Genomic DNA, 26,394 nt, shown 5'->3' on the forward strand with positions numbered 1-26,394 from the left:
CAACATTGGTGATGGTTATGTGTTCCTGACAATTACAGACAGGGCACTTAATCTATAGCATCATATGTATAGCACATTCAGGACAGGACAAAGCAAGGGACACATAACACACATGCAGTACCAACCTTCAACAATGCAGTTTATTCCGAAAATCTACAGTATATACACCCTTACCTAGAGTGTGAGAAGCAATGCGATCAAGCAACCCATCATACATCTAATGTAAATCATCATGTCCCGCTCAAATATTCTTTTTCTTTAGCTGATAATGATACAAAGGGTTTACTAACGCATGTGCTACCAATTGTGGTGATTAATTGTGTTTTGACAATTACCCTTGTCATTTTGTTGCTGCTTTTTTTAATAATGCTCGTGTAAATGAAGAGGGGTTGGCATGCACACTCCTTGTAGTTGATTGAGACAAACCCCTCTTGCTGAGCCTTGGCAACTTTATTCCTGTGGTCACTGAGCCTATCGTTAACACATCTACGAGTTTAACTGACATAGCATGCACCATATGTTATTGATATCCAGTAGTTGACTCCTGTGTTGTGCACAAGTCTGTTCTAATGGTTTTTATAGCACACACCTTTTTCTGTGCGCTCCAGTTCTGTCTTTTGGCAAAAACTGTTTAGCTTGTTCGATGCCAAGAAAACAAAAAAATGCACGTCGCCATGTCGTGCAATTTTCTTCAGGTTATGTGAATTGCTAGGAATTATGGCAATTCGTGGCAAGGAAAAGTGCAACTGTGATCAAGAGACTAAACGGGAGCATGTAGAAAAAAGTGTAGGCGATAAGAACCATCGTAACAGTCTCATATCTCGCAAAAGAGGAGCCATCTACCCGATCTCATTAATGCGTGGTGCATGCTATGTGGATCAAACCAGTACAAGTATTAAAGAGAGGCTCAATGAGCACAGGAATTTCTCAGAATGCACGACAAGCAGTACACATGTCAGCACCTCTTTAATGACACGAGTATCATCGGAAAAAGCAACAATGAAATGACAAAGCTAATTATAAAACTGCAATTGATTGACAAGTTTAGTAGCACGTGCATTAGTAAACCCTCCATATCATTATGAGGTAAAGAAATAGAATATTCGAGTGTGACACAATTTAAATTAGATGTACGATTGGTTGTTTAACCACGTGGCACACACTGAGTTAGGGTATACTATGTCCTGTTGATTCTTGGAATAAACTGCATTGTTGAATGTTAGTGCTGTTAGCGTGTAATGTGTCTCTTGCTCTGTCCCGTCCTGGATGTGCTATACATCGGATGCAATAGATTATCAACAAGCCGCTGTGCGACCTTAGCTTGTTTAATCGAAATTGATACGCATGTAGCAAGCTAAGTTATTGCTTGTACAGTAGACTACTTAAGTCCATTTGTAAATACTGCCTTATGCCCATTTGCACAAAATTACTGCATCACCTTCTATTTAGGCGTGTGCAAATACTCAAAATTTTGAATATTTTTCAAATAAATCTTGCTCTTCGATTCAATGGACACCTAAATTTTAGTATTCAATCTATTCGAACTTGCCGAAGACAAATAAAGTCAGCGTCAAATTAACAGTGGCCCTTTCAAATATTTATTATGCTTCAGCCCATACCACTCTAGTATTGCTGCAAAGTGGCCTTTTTGGCTTCACTACGGTTGCAATTACATTGAATCAAGAAAACGCTTGTTCCAATATGAGGATGATAGCTGCGGCAGAGGGGGGAATCTGGGCCCGAAGCCAAAAAATTAGACACTGAAGATTTTGAGCATTGAAATTTCAGATGCTCTTATATATTGACATCTCCGAGTCATATTTGGAACTCTGGACTCGAAGGGAGCACACTCTCATCCACCACATCAATTGGGCTTCCACTGAAGTGGAAAGAGTCGAGGAGGCTGAGGAAATTTTCTTTGCCCTTCACGTGTCAGGTGTTGTTGGCAACATTTTGGTTGCACCAAATCATGTACGTAAACATTATTTGGCCTCTGCATTGCCTTTCTTGATAAGACAACTATGAAACACCACCCTGCCAGTACTTCATCAAGCTAGCCAAATGAAACAATTTCATGATGCTATGTCATAAGAATATGCTAAAGAATCCTCTCCCAATTTTTTTTCTGCAATTGCACTTTGAAGTAGAGCTCTGCACAGGCCGATTTTTCCCACCCGAGCCCGGCCCGGCCAAAAACTTCATGCTCTGACCTGCCCGAACCCGGCCTGGTGTTTTTAAATACAGCCCATACCCGGCCTGGGCCCGAAATGTTTGGGCCCGGCCCGGCTCGTTTCAGCTAGTTATACATTGACCATAAATGAGGCACTGTCTCTTCGGTTATTGTAAAGATACCTGCCTCACACAAGATGTATTCTTGTGAGTGTTTCGGAACTTTTTTCAGTGTCACGACTTCAACTAGTATACTCTGTATAATTTAGGTTAATTATGCCCCTAATACTCCTGCAAAATCATTACAGGGTACTAATTAAAATATAATTGTAGTGATAGCTGGCTGTCTCATGTACCCAGTGCTAACCACACAGTATTATTTTTGCATTTTATATAACGACTACAAAATATACTACCCTTTTAATGTGGAAAAAATGGCAAACATTTATAGTTTGAGTCTACATATATTGCATGCGAGCTTGGGCTGTTGAGTTAGAAAAAGGAGTCTCCTTAAAACAACATATATTATGCCATGCAATTAAAAAAAACACACTCTAGCTACTTCTGGAAGGAATACACCAGGCTGGGCAGCGTTACATAAATTAAAGCTGTCGTGTCGACTCCTTGGCTCTCCAACACATATTATGTTTCGCGCTCAAAACAAGATAGTCATTTCACCAGGCTGGGCAGCATTACATAAATTAAAGCTGTCGTGTCGACTCCTTGGCTCTCCAACATATATTATGCTTTCGCGCTCAAAACAAGATGGTCATTTCCGCACCCTTCCCCGAGTCGCCGCCACCGCAATTCCATAGATCTGTCAAAGCGAGTACACCAATTAGCAAGCGAGCCACCATCCTCGTTTTTTGCTGAAGGTGCTGATTTTGTCTTCTTGTGATCGTCTTCTGCCTTCGAAAGTGTTATGCGTTTGTGAGAAAATCTTTCTGAAGCCTTTGCTGGTGCTCAGACCAGTGTCGTCCACAACTTGGCGTAAATTGGGACAGTGCAAAAATAAACGAGCCTCTGCCCCGCTACCTTTCTTTGTCTCTTCAGTCCGTGTTGCGCGAATTTTCTACATCCTCCGCCCCGACAAGTTCACTTACATTTCCTTAATATTCTCCGAAGGCAGCCTTTTACAGTCTGTAAAATCCTTCCACAAATCTTCCCCACAATCAGCTACAATTGTCATGTTATTTCCACGAGTGTAGAGAAGTCCTAAAATAATGTGTATCAAAAGCCTCGACTTCAGTTGATTACTATCACGGCTTTCACGATAGTCTTCCCCCACAACCACTGGCCCCACACTGTAGACACTGTTGACTTGATGCAGCTCTGATTGCGACACTGTATTTTGGATAGGTGGTGTAGCTGTTGAGAGAGCATTGAGTCAAAATAACACGCATGCATCACGATTACTGCGCACTTGTGTAGCACGTGGGTGTCATCTTAGTGACCAGAACCATTCACATAGCTCAGCGAGAGTGCCATAAATGCGACCATGACGATGGCGTCGATGCATGCCACTGTGATTGAGGTGTGCATAATGCTGATATTGCAGCAGCCATTCAGGTCAGTTACGGTCTTCTGAAGTTGTCGCACTCTCGAAGGGAGAGCTCACACTAGATGTATCGTTGTCCTCAACTCTTTTTTTAAGCTGGACATTGAAGGCACTCTCCTCCTTGTTCAAAAAGGCATCACACACAACTGAGGTTCTTGTTGTACCTGTTTGGCAAATTTCTTCTGACATTTAATCAGTGGCCCTCTTCTCCGCATGTTAGTTTTTCTTGTGTAGCCTCCTACTTTTTACAGAAGGTTCAACTGTTTCTTTCTTCAAGGAAATGGCAACCCTGCCATGATAGTTCGCTGATATTCTCGGTAGTATAATTTAATTGCGACCATTTTGGAAATTGATGGCTTTGTTGAACCCTCTTATGTCGATTTCTTACAATGGGAATGTCTTTTCTGTAATACCACTGGTATCGAGCTCCAGAACCCTTTGTGATAAGCAAGATGAATCCTAATTTTTATTGACATCTGTTTGCAGGACGGAGATATCAGTGCTCGCATACTGTCCCCTTGGTCCTCCACGGATGACATTCCAGAGTCCCTCCCCCCCCCCCCCCCCCATTTTCGTGTTCATAGCGAATGACGCTATGTTATCCGGCAACCAATGAACTTCACTGTTATTTGACATTACCTTCCACAATTGATTTGATTCAGTCAGAAGACTTACTCCGGTTTCGCAGGTGATGCTTGGGAAAACAACTGCATCTACCAATGGTTCACCTTTTGCAATAATGACTTGATGACGTTCATCTTTGAAGATTCAATGACATCACCGAAGATGAAAGGAGCTATGACAGCTTCTATTTGCACTATAGTGTTGTCGTGTTTACTCCGAAGGCTAACATCGACAACCCTCACGCTCCAGGGCTATTAGCTGATGTCCAAACACGTATGTGACCAAATCCATCTCCTGAACTAAGCGAGCTTGAGCTTTCTGTAAACGTCTTCTCGCAGAAATGTTCTTTGATTCTTGTTGCCCAAAATACCATGTAAGTAACAGCAATGCACCAGTGTCATCAGCCAAATTCAAAAAGTCTGAGGGATGACATCAGATAAGAGTGCAGGAGTCGTGCCGTTCATAGCGACATACATACCAGCGCTAGAAGCACTATCGGTTCCTGCACGTGTACTTTTAGTTGTCCCCACGGTGCACATCGTAGATGCATGATGACGTTTGCATACTTTGCATTGTATCTGCGGCGGCAGTCTTGTGCCAGGTGCCCTTTGGCGGTTTACTTGTAGCAACGAACATCTGCTGTCTCTGCTACGCAGAAGTGGCTGGTGCATTCTTCAGTAACATGGTCACAAGCCCCACAGAAAACGCAGCCAAATTCAAAAAGTCTGAGGGATGACATCAGATAAGAGTGCAGGAGTCGTGCCGTTCATAGCGACATACATACCAGCGCTAGAAGCACTATCGGTTCCTGCACGTGTACTTTTAGTTGTCCCCACGGTGCACATCGTAGATGCATGATGACGTTTGCATACTTTGCATTGTATCTGCGGTGGCAGTCTTGTGCCAGGTGCCCTTTGGCGGTTTACTTGTAGCAACGAACATCTGCTGTCTCTGCTACGCAGAAGTGGCTGGTGCATTCTTCAGTAATATGGTCACATGCCGCACAGAAAACGCAGGACGTAGAATAAATAGTATTTGCCTTATTGTGGAGAATGTTGGCAGCCAGAGGCAACAGAGGCTTGTGGAAGCTCTGAGTAGTATCGCTACGATTGTTCATGAGACCTGGAGTCGAGATCTGTACGCTTCTCTCGCGATGCTCAACTTTGATTAAAAGAAATTGAAGCAGCCTACTTGTCTCTTCTTGCAAAGGCTGGGTGCAGCTGGTGTTCGTTGAGACTGAACCTGACCTGGCTCTCCCGTTTGTAGCAGTCAATAACGATGTGTGCGGGAATGACTTTCTGCAGTACCTCGTTCAGCATGGCAGTGTGTGACGTAGCGCTCACTCCAAGGCTTGCGAGTCTCTCAGGCTAATTGACTTTAACCTCGTCATACAACTTCCGTAATGATACCACGTCGCTCAACGACAGAGCGGGTTTCAAGATGCAGAGCCATTAAATTTTTCTGCTCAATCTAGTTCGCATTTACAAACCACTGTGTTCATATGTGAAGTGCGTCGCAGTACGATGAATTCGTGGCTTTTATGCCGGTAACAGCTTAAGCAGTGGCTCCGTCAAGTAGAGAGACCAGATAGTCAAACTGATCCACATTAAGCAAGCTCAGGTTATCGTGAACGAAGTGGCGGAACATGCGCCAAAATGGCTGCCACCGAGTTACGCTGCCATCAAAGCGCAAGAGTACAAGCATTGGCAACTGTGCGCCAAAGTCAGGTTGAGGCTGTGGCGTGTCCGTTGCCGAGGTCGTTGGCGGGTCCCTATCAGAAGCTGTAGGTGGATGCACCGTCGAAGGGAGTATGCGGAAACCTTGACCCTGTCCTTGTGATCCTCGAGCAGGCCCAAAGCACTGGTAGCAGCGTCTTCACGTTCTGGGATGGCATCGTAGTCTTCTGTCATTTGCTCGTCTGTCAGGAAAGTTTCACGCTCAGCGTTCAGCGCGGCTAACTCCGTCGGGACCGCCTTTAACCAGCTGTGGAGGACGTGAAGCATCGATATGTCAAACTGTGTAGAGTGGATTAGCTGGTTCACCTCATTCACAATTCTCATTGTTACATGAGTAGATTAACTGATGGCCAGGCGGTAGTGACAACCGTGAACAGTAGGCCATCAGGCCCGCGAAGAACACGAGAACGTCTTGAGCCCTTAGCCCAGAATGAACTGTTTTATTATTTCCCAAAACGGCCACCCCACTGCTGTGCCAGGCTTGCACAGCTCAACACAACTATTAGCGCCGCGTGGGGGCGCAGCATTTGAACCACCATTGTAACATTCATACTCTGGGCTCGACGCATGCTCCATGACAGTCTGGCAGCAGAAAGACGTCCCTGATCGGAAGCAACCGCTTGGGGAGATGAAGGCCGGCTTCCCGAGTCTTCGGCACCAACAACAACATAGGGAAATCTCTTTGAAGACTTTATTGATGCTCAGCGCAATGTCGTCCACAACATGGCGTCATCAAGTTCCTTGAATCTGTGGCGCACACCCACGCAAGAGGATCGGCCAAGAGCCGGATAGGTACATTCAAACATTCCACGAACAAACAAGCTTCTGCCCCCCTTCTTTGTCTGTTCAGTCCATGTGCTCAATTTTATATAGCCTTAAAGCAAGATTGTATTCAGGGTTTCCAGAACAATACTCAAAGCGTCAAAGTTAACCGGGCGGCAACTTCTTTAGTGCTACCCGTAGAACGCAGTGTATTGGGTGTCCGGAGAGCGATCCCCCGCAGGGCACAGACGCAAGAGAGCGGGTTGCCTAGTCGCCGATGGCCGAAGGCATCGATGCGAATAGGGGAGCGAAGTGTAGCTACGGTTGTAGGCTTTCAGCTCGCGGCAGCAACAATGTAGGAGAAAAAGATGTATGGCATATTTTGGCGACTATGGTGGGAAGAAAAGGTATGGTGGGAAGAAAATACTCCATTCCATTCACACTCACACTTTAGTATTCGAATTCCCTTCGCATGCAAAATTTTGCTATTCGCACATCTCGACTTTTAATGTGAATGATGAGCAGACAATTATCATGAGCTGGGCATACCCTCACACGAACACAATTTGCAACATTTAAAAAATTAGCCATGGTACTTGGTGTTTAACTCTTTATATAATTAGTGCATGTAGTGGAAATTTTTCTCAGCTAAACTTTGTAAGACTTTTAGCTACACTAAATACCGACGTTCTATCTAAACTAGTAGGGTAGACTAGATTATGTGATTTCCAGGCATCAGCCACATAAATTTTAACACCAAGTGCATGCATTACATTGAATGTCTTGTCAACATAAATAACAGGCACAAATAATTCCTATCGAATCACAGTGCTGATAAAAAAATAAGCAGCACAGTATGTAGCAGCTGTTGACAAAAGCTGCTTTCATATAAGCGAAAGACCCTCTGATGCTTGCACTGAGCATATGTACTACCTGCCGATGCTTCATAACATATCGAAATCCAAAAATTTGTAAAAACTTGCTATTACAAAATTTCAAACATATTTACTTTCGTATCCATATTCACCTATGCAGCGAAAACCAGGCTGGTCAAGACAGTCAGTCGTATAAGTTGGCCACATTACGAAAGGGCAAATTATTGGATGCATTACCTTTAGCAAAATATTACTATGTCAGATACATGCCTGCATTGCTGTAGTGTTCCGAGTTTATAGGAACACACACAGCTCACACGTCAGTTTAACGAAATTTTGAAAATAATAAAGTATGTTACTTTTTATAGTATCATATCGATAGACCACCAAGTATACTTAGCTCTACATAGCAAAGCATACTTGTTCACAATCTAAACAGAATGATGTTTCAGTGCTGTTGCAAAGGGAGATGAAAGCAATAAACTGAAACCACAGCATGTGACAGCTGTCCATTGTTGGAGTAACATGCCATTTTTCAAACGTGTTCTTTGAACTGTCAACTGCGTGATGCATCAGCCACCCAATCACTGCCCTGTCTTTTCTAGCCGTAACTACCTGCTCTGGCGCACCATCAGATTTAAAACACCACATGCTGGAGTGGGCAGTGTCAACCTGAGGACATGGAGAACGTAGAGAGAGGGGGAAGGCATGGGCACGTCTCACGTACTGAAGCAGTCTAGTATTACTACATTCTGCGTACTGCATGCCTTGTGTCAGCAACCGATTTGAGTGTTTTTGTGGTCACCCTGTGGCAAAGTGATGAGCAGGATTATCTATGGAGCACCAACACCAAATGGAACAACTCCTCACCTATCTAGCAAGCAATACTGATTCTTCAGGAAAATGATGTTACAGACAAGGCCAGTACCATGGAAGAAATCTTTTCTGCCGAAAAGCATAAGTCGCCGCTTGTTTATAGCTATCCAAAAAGCTAGCTCTCTCTTGACCCTCAAAAGACAAAAGAAGCTATCCTGGATTTGGTGCAAAAAAAAAAAAACTGAATATGCACTAAGACCAATCACAATAAACAGAATCTGTTGGAAATGAAAGTTTTTTTTCTCAGTGCTCAGCTACAATGACTTTAAGTGTTAAAGCTGACAAATGTTCCAACTACCCACTGCAGTCCTACTAACTTCATGAACGTATGCTGGTGTTTAATGATAAAACTACCAAGCGAAACTTCTGGTCACAAAATTAGTAATTATGCACAGTAAAATGTTGTTACAAAAAACACCACATTAACGAACATCTCAGAATAATGAAGTTTTAAGAAATCTTGTGCCAACTGCTTATAGTTTCCATGTAAAAGTAGTTCATTACTATGAACTTCAGGATAACAAACATTTCAGAATAACGATCATTATTTAATTCCTTTGTCATCTTAATAGCACCTAAGTACTACGAATTTATATCCAAAAATGTGAGAATTCTCAGATTTCACTCATTGTATAGGTCATGGCAGTCGGAGATCTAAGCTAGCAGATGACGCAGCGCGAGCAGACGCCTTCCCGCATAAACCTGAGATGACGCAGGAGAAGAATAACACGAGAGGAGGACTTTTCTTCTTTTGCGGAGGCAACGATGCATCAGGTTTTGTAAACAGAATGTGAACATGGGCTGGGAAAACCTGAGACGATGCAGGAGAAGAAAAAAGAAAGTTTTTTTTCTGATGTGGAGGCGATGGCGACGCATAGCGTTCTTCTTGCATGCTTTATCAGTTCACGTGCTGTCACTTGTTTTAGGCCTCTTCATTTTGGTTTTCTCTGCGTATTTTGTGCTAGAAGTGTGTGCCGGCGTTCATGTTGCCATGAACTCAACAACCCCTCCGACAGCGAAAAAGCGGAAGCATCTTTCATTGAGCGACTAAGACATTCTTCGAGAAATACAAGGTGGAAAGAAACAATGCGAACATGGGCTGGGAAAACTTGAGACGGTGCAGGGGAAGAAAAAAAAAATTTTTATGATAAGGAGGCGATGACGACGCATAGCGTTTTTCTTGTACGCTTTATTAGTTCACGTGCTGTCACTCGTTTCAGGCCTCTCCATCTTGGTTTTCTCTGCGTATTTTGTGTTAGAAGTGTGTGCCCGCGTTCGTGTTGCCATGAACTCAACATCCCCTTTTACAGCGAAAAAGCGGAAGCAGTTTTCGTCGAGCGACAAAGTAGACATTTTTCGAGGAATAGAAGGTGGAATGAAACAAGCCATTGTGGCTAAAGAACGTGGAGTGGAGCGGTCGACGATCGCCACGATTCTAAAATACAAAGAAAAGACCTTGAAGCACCAGCAAGTATCTCAGCTTGCCCCATCAAGAAAGCAACTGCTCCTTGGCAACTTCCAAAATATTGACTCAGCTGTGCTCACTTGGTTTAAAGACGTAAGAGCACAGAATGTGCCCGTGTCAGGCCCAATGCTGTAGGAAAAGGTGCGGCAGTTCGCTACTATTCTTGAAGTCACCGGCTTCAGCTCCAGTGCCGGACAGCCATCAACATCCGAGAGGCTGCGAAAATGCTTACAGGCACATGGCGGAGCGTCACATCCACCACCATTCAAAACTGCTGGAGGAAGGCCGGCCTGATGACAACAGATGGCCAACCACAAAGTGATGAACCGGCAGCAGAGGGAAGCTCCTGCGAGCTCTGGAGCGAGGTGGCCGAGCAGCTAGCCGTCGATCCCTCAGCCACATTGGACGACTATGTCGAGTCTGACGAGGTGACGTAGACATCAGCAGAGCTGAAGACTAATGACATCCTGCTGAGCGTCCGGGGCACAGAGACTCACGATGAGGATTGCAGCGATGACATGGACGGACGACGGTGTCATGGCAGCACCTGAGGACTGGGACGAGTCTGTCTCGGTAACAGATGCGTTGGAATACTTGAGAAAACTCCGCATATTCATAGAAAAAAGAGGCACAGCAACCGAAGCAGTGCATAAAAATGCGGATGGTCTAGAATCGTTCCGTGATGCAGAGTTTGTGCTCCACCTGTCAAAAAACGATCACGAACTATTTAAAATAAACGTGCCTTGTTTTACGTTAATGTGCGCATTCTTGTGAGAAATGCCTTAAAAGTCGTACTGTTGCGAAGGTAGGATGTTTGCGTTACTGAAATGTTATTTTAAAGGTGAACTTTCAGACTTTAACTATAACGACCTTTCAATATAGCGAACATTTTTCCACAGTCCCCTAAAGTTTGTTATACCGAAATTTCACTGTATTTTATCTTGTTTGATTCTTTGCTAATGCAGAATTGCAGCCAGAAGAAAAAATATGGTGGCCATGAATAAAGTTGCTGTGACTGAGGTTGTTGCTACATTTATGTGCGATCTTTAAGCAAAGAAGTCTTGTAATTCTGGCATCTGAAAAATGCTGACGCTGCACTCAGGTGACCCAATAGAGAGCAGCAGCTCAGTTTGCTGAACATGGCATATATGGAGTTATGTTGCTCCGGGCAACATCTGAAGTTATGCTGGCAAGTTCACAGCGCTAATACAAGCTCATTAACACCGAAGATGGGGCATCCCAAGCGGCAAAGTGGAAAGTGTTGAAAACCCCCTATCCAGGCGCCGAAAACGGGAAGAAAATGAGACAGCGAATTCAATCACTCCAGAAAAAATTTTTTGTTGCCCGCCGAAGCTCGCTGCTTTGCTACAATCATTCAGAACGACATGGGGCAGTGGCGCTGATCCATCTTTGGGAGAGGCATTGCCAGGTAATAGCGACACGTGCGCAAAAACGAAAGATGCCCGCCTCCTTTGCTGTGAAGCCAGCCAAAGGACCCGTGGCGTCTGAACAGATGCATGTAATCACCGCCTCACAGCTTCAAAAGGCCCACTCAGCTGCACCACCTTTGGTCTGAACAAGCATAGAGAGTGTGAGAGCTTGACTTAGACCGAATACCACAGCACATTTATTTTCATTTTTTCAAGGTGTGTCGCCTCTGCGACAAGGGCATCATCGGCACAGCAACAAATTGTAAATGTGCTTGTCCGCTCTTAAGATCAAAACAAATTTTTTCACACAATTCATTAAAAAAAAATTTAAATCCATTTTGTGTGAAAAATAATTACTCAATAATTACACTTTACATGAATGGCCAAACATTTTGACATAACAAAGTAGCGTGCTAACTTTATTGAATTAGTTATAGCCCGTTGGCAGTGGTGCAGTGGTTACGATGCCCAGCAGTTGACCCCAAGGATGTGGATTCGAATTTAGCTCAGCAGTAGCATTTTATGGAGAGGAAATGCTAGAGGCCCCTCTATCGGGTGATTTTAGTGCACGTTGTTAAAAAATCCCAGTTGATTGTAATTATCACTTTGGCACACGTCCTATAAACCAATCAACCAACCAACTGAACATATCCAGCTTTTCTGGACACCAGCGGCTTAGTTCGCGTGAACGACACCACGTGGCATATCGACCTTAAAGAATTCAAAAGTCTCGGCATGACATATGCAGTGACGTAGCAATGAATAAAATATAATAACAAAAATGGTGCACACACCCTGTGACGGTTGCTTCACTTCAGTGCACAGATAAAAGAGTGCGGCGCCTCGGCGTTGCCTCGACGGTGACGACTGCCAATGAATTGACAGTTTTCCTAGACATACCGTGTCAGACAGCTCGCAGCATTCCGCACGAAATGTCTGGCCGTCATAGACGCACCCTTAGTGTATCAAAAAATTGTATTTGTTTTTGTTTTTTACTTTCTGCACTGCCGTATCGGTGGGGGTATTAGAGAAGCAAGCTGCTTTCAGGGTTTCGTGTTCACTGAGTGTCAAGCATTATGCTTGGGTACGAACAGGACATTGCAGTTGTACCTTTTTTTTGTGCACTACCTAAACTATACTTGCTTGCTCGTTGCGTTACATTGAAGTAAAACTAGATAACTTTGAGGGCGCTATAAATGAGAGTATGAAAACGAAGTGTAAGATGTGTATTTTTTGTTTTCTTTTAGTTTTTGTTGAAATAACACAGCCACCTCCAGCTTGGCGCCGTGGAAGCAGTTGTGGCTCGAACATGCGCACGCAATCAGGCTTGTTTTCACACCACGCCATCTCGGTGTGGCACGAACATTTTCACTCGCGATCAAGGCCGGTACGGATCGAGATCCATTCAGAAGTTAGCCGCTCGGCGATTCAAAGTAACCATGCAATAGCACCTCCAACTATGTCGTGATCCCACCAGTGATCAAGCGCGCCCTTGTCCGCCTGTCGACGCTGTCGAGTCCGCGTGCTCCACACCCTGTAGTCCCCACCAGTACGAGCACAAAAAAAGAGAGAAAGCAAGAATTATCTCCTCAGTGAAAAGATTACGACAGAGTAGGACATAAAATATGTTTGAATCAATTAAAATTTTGTGATACCCCTAATTATATGGCAAGGTAGTTTAGGGAGTTTTTAACTGAGGAGGAAGTTTTATCGTTTACTAATGTGTCATCCTTCAAATATACATTCCAGGTTACGAGGAGTTCTTGAGAGAGCAGTCACCTCGCTTCTTCTTTTCAATATATAGCTAAGCACTATTCCTAGCCATGATGAAGTATACACACGTATATGCAGAAGTAAAGTAGCTTCTGCAGAGGCATTTAAGTGGACAAATTAAAAATATCGTAGCTACAGATGCCTCTCACTCTCAAAAAAAAAAAACTCGGCATCGATATTTTTTCTGAGACCTTCAATTGTTCATTCTCAATAATACTTCCCGATTTTTTTTATCAGTTTCTTTGGTGGAATGGCATTTTGAAAGCTCAGCTCATCAACCTCAAGTGTGGCCATAGTTACAGATACCTTATCTGTATGTTCGGCACTCGCTAGAAATAGCGGTTCTCAATTATCATGTGGCATTGGCACGTAAAGCCCTAGATATCATTATTATTATTATTCTCAATTATGTCACAAACTTTTCATTTTTTGTTCCTTACCCATGTAACTCTAATCAGATAAATCTGGGTATCGGGCGACAAAAGGACAAAAATGAACGAAAATGCCAAAATAGCAGACGCTTCGGCGAATGGCGCTCTCAGTGGTCCGGTATTGTGAATTATTCTGACAACAGCCCTCATGATTGACACCTCAGTATTGACACCTCTTGTTACCTAGGCGTAGCAATTTCTGTTCAACACGAAAAGTAGTATAGTTACATTTACAAAATTATGCTCTCGTGTACCGAAACTGAGCTATAGTATATACGCACAGAGATGATCTGGCTCCTTCCCTTTTTTGCTAGTCTTGTAACAAGGACCAAACAACTGAAAATTATTTCTTATCATGCATCCGCTTCAATTCACTGAGAGGAAACATTTTCAAAACGATGTTTTATCAAATCTGATTGGATTTTGTGATTTCAAATATTCTATCCTTAGAAGCCATTCATCGTCATTGTCACAGGGACCTCTGTTCTACGGTGAAACTTTTAAAAATGAATCAGGGCGATGTTGACCTCAACTATCTAAGTTACCATCATTAATTTGGGTTAATTATTATATAAATCATTAGTCATACAATTCTTATGTGAAAAATTTTTTTTAATGTATCATTTCTTGGCCAGTCCCGAAGAGTAGGTGTGAGCCATACATATTGGAAATCATTATCATTATCATCATCATCAAAAGATTGAGCAGCTCCACGTGAAAAAAATAAACAGAAGTGATGACAAGAAATGAACAATAGCAAAAATAAAAGTGGCTCCGTCCCGTATACTTCAGTGCACCTCCGGAAGAGAAGACCAGAAAAAGTGTAAGAACCGCTCGGCACAGGCATCACGAAAATGTTTGGCCACTTTCGCGATTGTTATAAATTGTTCTGGATAAGATAACACGCAACACACGAGTAGTAAATTTTGTTCTCGAACTTACATGAGTACCAGAGATTAGACTGGAAAGTTTGATCACTGATGTATAGAGGATTTAGATAAACCAACAATGCATTTTGGTACTGGTTCAATCACAACGCGCATGTGCTCTCCATGCTTCATTAGCCGATACATAGACACGTTTCCACCATCGGGAATACTTTCCAATTATTTAGGGTGACGGTATTGCAAGTGGAATTCACTTCACAATACAAGCACAAATTGCACGAGTACTTTTTAATTCACAAGTTGAAACTGGCTTGTGATAGTATCTCATTGGACAGATGCACAATTTCTTGTCTGACGGGATATATTTGTTTCTGTTATTGCGATTCGAATTGCAATGCTGTTTCCACCACCCGCCTATCAATTGTTTTCAATGCACAAAAAGTCTGATCGCGGTGCACTGCTCCCTATAGTTTACAACTTCTTCAAGTAACGAAAAAGTAATGAAAAAAATTATACATGAGCACTACACGTCTCCAATTAGTGCAGTATGCTTCAGCGCCATATAGAGCATGTCACAATATTCTTTTCCAGTCTGTCAAGCTAGGCAATTCACAAAAACTGCCTCATAAACACTGTAACAATGACTCTAGAAAAAAATATTCAATCCGAAAATAGTAGCACTTAAACATAAATAGTAAAATTTTCATTCTGCAGTAAGAAAACTCCACAGCCTAATTTTTGCCAGCCTTGTTTTAAAGTTCGCGAAATCAATACATTATCACATCACTTCTGCCTAATGGGCTGCGTTTTTATTGTCCACAAATATAGGTTCAAGGAATTATCAAATACTGTTCACGAAGGAAGGTTGCTTGAACAGGCAACCTTCCTTCGTGACTGAAGGACGTCAAGCGATGGCAGAATGGGACCGATATAAAAAAGAAAAAAAAAACACTGACTAAAAAGCCGCCGCCCTGTGCAAATGTGATACGAGACCACTGGCAGAATTCAATGCAGCACTGACATTTCTTTTTTCTTTCGAGCGATTTTTTCTTTCCAGCGAGCAACAGAACGTTGATTGCAAACTTGAGGCAAACAAGCAATGCATGCTTGATCTGTTCGTTAGCTGATGAACCATTATTGGGTTTGGCTGACGAGCACTGCGCAGAGGGTAGTCTAGTGAGCATCGAACACTTGGATCATTGAATCTATTAGACAGAACATTATTGCGAAAAGCACTTGTTAGTGTTGAATTTTCTTTTTCAGTGTTTTCATTCACTCTGGTGTATAGTGCTGACATAGTTACCTGTTACTAACAAGTGGTTCAGCAGCACAGCAAACTATCACTTGGTATGCCAATACATCCCCTTCTTCAGAGGCAGGGAATCACCACTTGAAAGGAGTGCGCTTCCCTCAGTGACAACAACCTCGTCAAATATTCTTGCAATGATTACAAGTATACATTTGCATATATTACCACAATCTTTAGGATTGTTATCCAATATGGATAAGTCCTGTATTCAAGCAATTCGACTTAATTGTGCTTGTATTTGTGCACGCCTCCCTGACAGGTAAATTATACTCCATGTGTTCTGATGGTCTCGTCTTTACACACCACTGAATCTGATTTTGGAGCAATATGGGAAAATTGAGAAAGCAGACGATTTTTTGCAGAATTAGAGAGTAGTAATATATTAACTGTGATAAAGTGCTTATTTTCTCCGAAAAAGTATTCATAAAACTAAAAAAAAAAACACCGTCCGAATTTTAGGAAATAAGCAACTTAAAGAACATATATATTAGGAAAAGATGCACCCTAAACAGCGATATTTTGGCAGCCCTTATAAGAGCTTTTTTCGTTCATGAAAAGCCATTGTTAGTCTATTTGGGGATGACTCAATACCGGGTAGCTCGGAGTGGGAGCAGCTCTTATCAGTTGAACCTTCACCCAGTCGTAATATTTTATTTTTTCCCTTCGGCAGATGTTGATTAGCTGATTTTTTGAGCTTGTATTGCCCTCATCACCATCATGATTTCTTGATCACTGCGCCGTACCTCCCGCGCAGCTGATGCTAGCTCGAGCTGTGCGAGGATTAGAACGAGCACCAGGCCTGGCGGTTTGGACGCTGCAGCTGCCGCCGCTCCGCTTCGGCAAATTGCCGTGGATAATAAAGTGGCGAGAGAACGACACGACCACGTTGGCCGCCGTCCCGTCTTCCTCTCTGGCAGCCCTACCTTGACAAAGACCTCATCACTCCGGCTACGACTCCTACCTCAAATCCGGTCACAGGAACATTGAATCCTGCACTCGACCACGACGAGGTAGAAGACGCTCGCACTTCCCCTGACTTCACCACCGAGAGCTGGGTTCCACTGGTGGCCACGTACAAAGGTTCATCGCAGGTGCCTGCCACATGCATGATTTCCGTGACATCAATGGCAGGCGACACCTCAGCGCCACCAGACTCCACGACGGCTACCTTGGCGCACACCTCAGAGTCTGGGCCCGAGATATTTTCGCCCATTATTCGACACCCGATCCCGGAGCTTTCACAGTGCACATTATCCAATGAACATGATTTTCCATCAACCATGGCAATCTGCGCATCCTGCAAGCAGCCACTGCCATCTACCTTGACGTGTCCCGCAACTGAAGTTCCTGCCAATGACATGCAATGGCGGAACCTCAGAGATGCTGCTACAATGACTAAGGAATCAGATCACAGATACGCCAACGGCAGAACAGCCAGCAAATTCCGTACCATTTACGCAGGTGGACATCCACCGGGCTTTTCTGACGAGCACGGGTGCGCCAGCCAACTCTCGGGTAGAGCCCACGCCTTCCGGATCTCATGACCAATCTGCGGAGCCTTGGAAGGCCGACACCAAAGCCCAACAATCTACTTTTAATTCAGACATGACCCTCATCACGACCCAGGCGACTACCGCCTTTGCACGGTACATCAGCAGACCGGTCACAGTGGATCTACCAGCCTGCTGTGGCTTCCGTGCGCTATTTCGACCACGGCGTTTCCACGACCATTGACTCGGTCACCTGTGCCGGCATGTCAGCCACACTGCAACACTCAGGTCGGTGTTCCATCAATGGCTATGTCCGCGCCAGACCTGCCAGCCCACTGATCCTTGTCAACAGCCATGTCGGCGCTATGTGCGCTGTTGGAGACACCGCTGCGTCCTTTACATTTCAGTACACAGTCGTCCTGGTTCCGCTTCAATGCATAGCACCATCTCACCACCATCACCGGCTCGGCCTTTTCGGCGCCCTCCCACGGCTCCACCTGTCATCGAGTCATCGTGGGACGCACGCGTTTATCACCACAGCGACCCGGCGCTTCCTTCTTCGTCCCTTGTGCTTCTCCAGAGTTGCCCAACGGAGACCCGCTGCTTACCGATAGCCCATCAACGTTGACAACCTGGACTTCCCAAATGAACACTATGGATTGTCATTCAGGTATATAGCATTTGTCACTCTCTTTCTTTTTTCATATGCCTTCAAATCGCGCAAGGCGCTAGGGGGGGAGCCCTGTAGTGCCATCATCACCATCATCATTTCTTGATCACTGCGCCGCGCCTCTCGCGCCGCTGATGCTAGCTCAAGCTGCGCAAGGATCAGAACAAGCACCAGGCCTGGCGGTTTCGACGCTGCAGCTGCCGCCGCCCCGCTTCGGAAAATCGCCTTGGATAATAAAGTAGTGAGAGAACGACACGGCCACGTTGGCCGCCGTCCCGTCTTCCTCTCTCGCTACAAGCTCATTGCAAAGACATAGTCGCTGTCCATTATTTATACCATCAGCAGTCACAAAAGATATGTGGAATGATTTTTTCGTTGTCAAAGTAGTTACAGGCTGCGGTATCAGCCATCTCAATGCGGAAAGCGGAGGACAGCTGGCTATACTTTCGAGCATAGATTTATGTATAAGCGCTTTACACCAAGAAAGAAAAAAAAGGAATGGAGCAAATGAAACATACAAAAAAATGTACAAAGAATGAGGCACAAAGTTAAAAAAGCACTTTCGGACGTAAAACTGCTATGCTATAATACCTTAATCAGAACCAAACTAGAATATGGATGTATTGTTTGGGATCCGTATACAAACACTAATATCAATAATCTCGAGCAAGTGTCCCGAAAGGCAGTTAGATTTATATTTAACAAATTCTCAAGACAGGACTCACTCACAGAACTTATGAATGCTAACCGCATTGAATAACTCGATATGAGATGAAAGAAACAGAATGGAATTTCTTAACCTGCTTTACACGAACAATACACCACAGACTCATCATTATATCTGTCGCCCCTATTCACCCAAACTACTCATCACCGTAGACAAGATGCATTAACACCCTACTTCGGGAGAATGAATACATTTAAAAATTCTTTTTTCCCTCGTACAATAACTGAATGGAATTGCGTAATCGAATCGTCACCAGAATGCTGATTATTATTAATTTGTTTGTACAGCATTTTTCCAAACGGATTGACTTTATTTCTGTATAGTGTTCTTGTTTCATTTATACTTTTTGTTTTTGACATGTTCACTGATGAATCATTTTATTTTCCCTTCTTGCTGGATTACGTGTAAGCAGTATTTGATAAATAAATAAATAAATAAAATACAAGTCTACAAAATTTTAAAACGTGATAAAAGTGCATGAGCAGAGGTTTCCTTGCTCTTTCGAGCCACGAAAAAGACTAATCGTGACCTTAAGATATGTTCTATCGATGACGGTTTGTTGTTTCCTGTGACAGCACCTGTCTCTGGAACTTTCTGAAAGCTTTGAGCTACATACAGCTCATCACACAGACCTATCCGATGCAGTGCACCGAGCTTTATGATGGTCAAAAAAGAAGGCATGCTGGTCGTTTTCTGTTCATGCAGCACTTTATATATGACAACCTAGGAAAAAATATCCCAGTTTCACCACAAGGGGGATGTAATGAGTGCAGTAGCGACTAAATAAATAGGGCTAAATTTTTATATCCAGTGTTGCGTAACTCTACAAAATGCTGCTGCAACAAAACATAGCCGGTTGCCCTAGGACAGCGAAATCTGCACAGTCCCTTCTCGTTGAGAGCGAAGAATGCAGAAGGGTATACAAGTCGTCCGCTAATGTCTGTCAATATAGTATTCACCACCGTGTCCTTATAGTCCATGTTCACAGTCACTGCTCGAACGCTTCTTCTTCATCCCCATCTTCACCTACGCCTCTTTTCATGCGCCTTCAAATCAAACAGGGTGTTTACACTTTGTTTCAGCACCATTTGATGGCATGCTTCACCCACGAATTAATTTTATCACATGCGCCCTTTAATCGACAGAGATGGGTCGATATGCTTGATCAATCGTGTTCGTCCCCGCCATTCACGACCTTTTACTTACGCGTAGATCATACAGTACATAGGAGAATGATGTCGATGGGGGCTTTTTACGAAACATGACGGCGATTGTGACGTCGACGGTGAGAACCTATCGATAGTGTCCATATAGTTGATATCGCAATAACACATGGCTGAGATCAAACACGAAATCATATTGTAGCGACCCAAAGACGACGAAGAACTGCTTTGGCGGGGAGGATGAGAGAAGAGAAAAAAATTACATTTTCTATTTCTGTCAGTCTTGGAATGTTATATTGGCACAGTCTTTGACAGCATCAAGAATGGAAATATGTGGATAACTTTGACTTTATCCCGAAGTTAAAGTGACAAGCCATAGTTTTCGACGTGCGAAGTGGATGAAGACACTTATGAATTACTTCAAGGTATCATGACTTCCGAACTGCATGAGTTAGTCACTCAGAAAGCCGGGTCGACACTGAATGAGCTCGACCATCAACTATCAGTGAAGCTGAAACTGAAGTACTCAGAGTTTCAAGAATTCATCTTGTGGCCACCTTCAAAAATGTCATCAAGGACTTCGCCAAACAAGCAAGATTCTTCTGTCGTCCCACGCCTCATAGAAATCCTCTACTGCCAGTAGCAGTACACAGAGCGACAGTAGCAATTCGTGGAGAGTCTTCTTGTCGTCATCCAGACACAGCAAAGACTCAACAAGGAGGCAGGAAAGCCTGATCCATTTGATGGCGAAAGCACAAGGCCGGACACCTGGATCAAGTTCAATAAAAACGCCTGTGTGCACAACTCGGGGCAAGAATCCAGTGATCGAATCAGGAACATGCGTCCATTTCTTACCAAATTGGCTCAAAAGTGGTACGATCTTCACTACGCAGGACATGAGACCGACACATGGGACGAGTGGAAAAGGAGTTTCCTGGCAGCTTTCGACGAAAAGCTCATTGAAAGGTGGGTCCGAGCAATTTTTTAAAAATTTCGATCAGGAAAGCCCCTAGACTATTTTTATTAGAAAAAGTGGCTTTTTCAAATGGCAAGCCCGGAACTTCCAGAGACCGCGATAATACAGCTCATAATTCACGGCCTTCCCAAGGAACTTCAAAAACAGGCACAAGTGCAATCGCCTAAAACTGTTCAGGAACTTTAAGTTCTTTCAGAAACCTCTCAGTGGATCTGAATTTCCAGAATCCACGTCGGCCAGATTACCACTCAGAGAAGGCACCTTGGAAGTCGCGTGATTTCGACAGTTGGCATGACCGAAACCGAGTGGTCAATGTAATCTTCGAGGCCAGTAACGACTAAGAGCATTAGGCTTCTTTGCACCCAGACGAGACTAAAACAAAAAATGAATAAAAGAGGGTGCGCAATCCCACCTGATGATAAAACTGGAGACTGTTTTTCTAACGGCTCTTAATCTTCTATATATCAAACTAAAGGTAAATGGTGAAGATGTTAATGCACTAGTGGATAGTGGCGCATCTGTGTCTTTCATAAATGAGGTACTTGTAAAGAGGAAAGAAATTATTTGAGGGAAGGCAGTACAAGAACAAAGCTTCGATAGGACAAGACAAATTTATGATGAATGGGAGAAAACAAGTGTCTATTTTCAAGGCCAGAACGCTGACATTGATGCTCTCGTAGTGAAAGGGTGTAACTACAAACTTTTACTTTTTAGACCTGATATGAAGACCCTAAAGTTAAACCTTTATTGGAATGATGAAGTGACTGTGGAAAAAAAGACATGCGCTTCCTTGAGCATCGCAGATCGCCTTATTACATGTGAAGATTAAGTCTACGCAAATTCTCCGAACTTGTCCGCTTAAGCAACTACCCCCCAGCAGCAACAAAATTTTTGGTTCCTTTCAAGCTAAAAGACATTACACCGGTCAAGACAAAGCCTTACATGTCACGCGAGAAGAAAATTTGGTTGAAAAGCGAGATCCAATATATGTTAGATGCTGGCATAATACGGCCATGACGTTCGCCTCGTCAATTGTGCTGGCTCCCGAAAAAGATGGATCTTTGAGACCATGTACAGACTACCGAGTCTTGAATCACCAAACAGACCTATTTCCTTTCCCAATGCCAACAAATCAATGAAATGATTGAGGACACGGGAGGTTGCAAAGTTTTTTCCTGAATAGATCTTTGCAAAGGATTTTTGCAGGTACCCCTCGAAGAGGAATATAAAATGTACGCAGAACTTGTCACTCCCTTTGACATATATGAATACAATCGCTTATCCCTCGGGTGGAAGAACATCCCTGCCTGGTTTCAAGTGATGATGAATTGCATCTTGAAACCTTTCCTCAAAGCATTTCGTCATGTCTATGTTGTCGATAATTTAGTCTATTCAAAAGATGAGACTTATCACGCTCAATTTTTTATGGCTGTTTTCATCACACCGAGCAAAGCTCAACTGAAAGTGAATTTTAAAAAAAGTGAGTGCTTCAAGGCAAAAATTACATTTCTTGAACGCATCCTGGATGGATTGACTAACAGTATTAAGGAAGAGTCTGGGGAGCGTGTGCGGCAGATGAAGAAGTCAGATAATGTACACACACTCAGAGTTTTTCTTGGGCTTACCAGACACTTCAGAAATTTCATTAAAAAATTTGTGGCCTGAGCGAAACCACTGAACAATTTACTTCACAAGAATACAGATTTTATTTAGACTGACGAATGTGAAACGGCTTACGATGACTTAGTACCACCCATATCGTCAGACCCGATCTTAGCGCTGCTCGATTTCACCTTTCCATTTGAACTGACAACAGATGCTTCCAACTTCGGTACAGGTGCTATTCTGTACCAGCAAAAACATGACAGAGCAGCCCAAGTTATTGGATACTACTTGTATACATTTACGAAGGCAGAGAACAACTATAGCACAACAGAGGAGGCATTGGCTGTTGTTCTTGCAATGAGGTATTTTTGATCTTACATCGAAGGAACAAATTTCAAACTATTCACTAATCATCAGGCGCTTACCCATTAGCTGAATGTTTCTCAACCAAAAGGGAAGAATGGCCCGCTGGATCAGTGAAATTCAGCAGTTTGATTTTGAAGTCACACACATAAGCGGACAATAATTATCAGACGCGGATGCACTTTTTTGGCTTCCAGTAATCAGTGGTTATGGGGAAGAGGAAAATGTCGACTTACTAAAACTCTGGAAAGGAACAGAGCAATTAATGCCCATATGAGGAAAGTTCCAGGTTCCACCTACGCTGCTACAAAAGGCTCGTGTGTTGCACCATGGTAGCCCACATTCAGGACGACACGATGGGTTTTGGCAAACCTATTAGAAATTGAGAATATGATTTACATGGCCAGCAATGAAGTAGGATGTTGCCGATTACATTAGCTCCTACCATGACTGTCAACTCACCAAGGACAAATACAAGCAGAAAACAGACACTATAGTTTTCCAACTTCATGGAAGTATACCATTTGAAACCTTTCATGTTGACTTCACTGAGCTAAAGAAAAAAAGTGAAGGCGTAAGGAAAACTCATTCTTTCTTAGTGTGCATTGAGGAATGCTCAAGGATCATTGCATCCAAGCTAGGAAGAGAGAATGCGAAAACCATCATAGCACTACTGAACAGAGACATATTCAAGGAAGCGAAATGCATGGTGTCTGACAATGGGTCGGCGTTCAGGAGCCAGCTACTTGCAAAGTGGGCAGAAGAAAACAACATCACCCTGAAGTTTACAGCCCCATACCATCTTTCAGCCAACTGGCTTGCAGAACGAGTCATACGACTCAAGTGGTTTGGGATGCACAACAAGTGCTTTGGGATGCAGTTCTCAGTACGCAGCCTTTGGTAAGCCGGCGTATTTTCCTGCAGACTATGCACTTGGAATTAAGACAACGCTACTACTTGATGAAACCAAGACTGCAGAGAGCCAAAGAAAACACAGGGAGTCGCTTAAATGAGCATTTGACAAGGGTCATAACAACAAGATCCCCTATATTACTCTAGGTGATCTAGTTTTGATATGGAAAGGCTATGACAGTCATGGTGCGAAACTGTTGGGACCATTTAAGGTTACCAGAATGGCTACAAAAGATGGAATACTAATGACCATCGGCTACATAAATGAAGATGATGTCATGGAAATAGCTGCCTCCAGCAATGTGATTTTCTATATCCAGCAGAGGGACAAAACAAAGGCCGGGACTGGAATGCTATTTTTTTGGCCTCTCCAAAGAAGCCGTACAGATTGACATACGTTCCAATCCCATATACAGGAAGGACTTTTCGTAATTTTAAGTGGCAGATCCCAAGTAACATGGGGATAAATGTAATGCGAAACATGCGCAAGGAGTGTCACCTTGTACTTTTTTAATTAGGCCAAACATTAAGAAATCACGCTAAATACATGTATAAATCATGTCGCTCAGACATATGTTGAGCAGTTGCGTATAATTTATATAACCAGATGTTCACATTTGTGTAACAATGCTAACAGCAACATGACAATTACCAACACAAGAGGTGAGCGTATATGTAGTGCTTGTGCTTGCGAGGATGGTAACACTGGTTAGTGGTGCGTGCGTAGACCAATTTCAGTGGATGTCGATGAAGTGTTAATTGACGCTAAGCCGACATGAACCCTGTGTCAAAGGAGTACACATGTGATGTTTATAAAATTTAATGTCCAGCAAATCGACCCCGATTGTCGTTGCACCAGCAATAGGGTGTTTGCCCAAAGCACTTTCGAGACCTAACGCGATACTGTGGTATTGTACTCTATTGTCACTCAGAATGCTTGGTTTTAATTCCTACTGGGACCCTAATATTTAAATTTTGCATTCATTGGGTCACAGCTGCCGGTTTTAGTTTTTCTTGGCGCTCTTGCACCTAAATTACAAATGTGTGTTCCCGCCACTCCAGGGTCAACAAACTGTCAATCACCCATGTTGTATACTCGCATATCGCCACACCAGGCATGTGCCACATATTTGTGGAGGAAAAGGTTTGACGATGTACGTACGCAATGAGATTTGCAAGTTAATCCTGTCATGACCTGTCAAACTTACTTTGCAAGCTTTCTTACCCCTAAATACTCATTCTGTCTTACCCCAAAATAACGAGGTGATATACTGGGAGATGATTTAGACTCCAACCAAAAATTTTGAAGAAACCCGACGTTTTGGAACCGCCTTGGTTCCTTCCTCAGGGGTGACTGCGGAGGCTACGTAGCAGCGTCGTCTTCAAAGCACTCGCGGGGTGGCTCATGACCCCCCTCTCTCTTTCTCGTTTTGCCGTGGAGCGCAGTTCATGTGAATACACTGGGGAAAGGGTTCCGAGGGTGCGGTTGATATTATGGGCTGTCCTCTGTATGTGCCACGACTCGAGTAACAACCTTCTCCTCCAGTTCGGCTCACTTTCAAGGATGGCCGTTGCTTCAAAATTTATTTTGTGATTCAACGTCTCAGCATGTTCGGCGACTGCGCTGCGCTCTTTGTAGAACTTCCGCAGATCGTTGGCGTGTTGCTTCAGTCGTTCCGGTAGGTTTTTCATCTTGTCGATATACGACGAGGGGCATTCAGCACACGGAATTTCGTAAATAACACCGGGGCGCCTGTCCATTGTTGGTCGGTCTTTCGGGCGGGGGAGGAGGCGGCCCAGCGTACACGAAAGCACATTCGCGATGCAAACCCCTTCCTTCCTGAAGATCCGCGCTAACATCTCGCTGGTTCCCTGAACGTATGGAACCGGACGTTCCGGGGGGCTGCCAATTGAGGTTGATTGGTGTTTTTGTATCCTCTTAGCTCTGCGCGGCGGGTGGTGGCTCGAATGAAGTTTTTTGGATATCCATTTTTCTAAGGTCAGCAATTACGCGGACCTCTTCTTTCTTTCGCTCGGTATCATTAGAGCATAAGTTCCTAGCTCTCTCGAGTAGTGTGGTGACAACCGAGGCCTTGTGGCAGGCGGGGTGGGAAGAATCGAATTGAAGGTAGCGGCCACTGTGCGTTGGCTTCCTATGAATGGAAAACTCCAGGCCGTCACGCTTTCTTTCCACCTGGATGTCGAGAAATGGCAGGCAGTGGTCGCTTTCACACTCAGACGAACGGACGGACTTATAGACAGACAGAGACAGACAGACAGACAGACAGATAGATACTATACAAAGAAACACTTCGCATTCAAAAAACAACAGCAAAACATTTGATTTCACCATATAATATGCCTTGGTTCTCTTCTCTTAGTTCGTGTTTTTTACATCGGTGAATTTAGGGACCTGAGAAGAGCATAACGAAATCATGAAAACAGTAATTAAGTTTACAAAACAATACGAGAACGAAAAAACAAAAGAGCTCTGTTCACCTAACTTGATATAACGTTGTTTTCTATAGGGTGTTTAAAAGAATAAATTAAGAATTAAAAATGCACAGATTAAGGCTGTGACATAGGTGCAGTA

The 26,394-nt window shown here is 43.5% G+C and overlaps 1 protein-coding gene across 2 annotated transcripts in view; it reads right to left on the bottom strand.

Annotated features, from left to right (window-relative positions):
• The window catches only part of LOC119160969 (uncharacterized), a 71,508-nt gene that overhangs the window by 19,478 nt on the left and 25,636 nt on the right, over nt 1-26,394 (bottom strand). The window lies entirely within an intron of this gene.

This window comes from Rhipicephalus microplus, chromosome X, assembly GCF_043290135.1.
Source record: "Rhipicephalus microplus isolate Deutch F79 chromosome X, USDA_Rmic, whole genome shotgun sequence".
Lineage (NCBI taxonomy): Eukaryota > Metazoa > Arthropoda > Arachnida > Ixodida > Ixodidae > Rhipicephalus > Rhipicephalus microplus.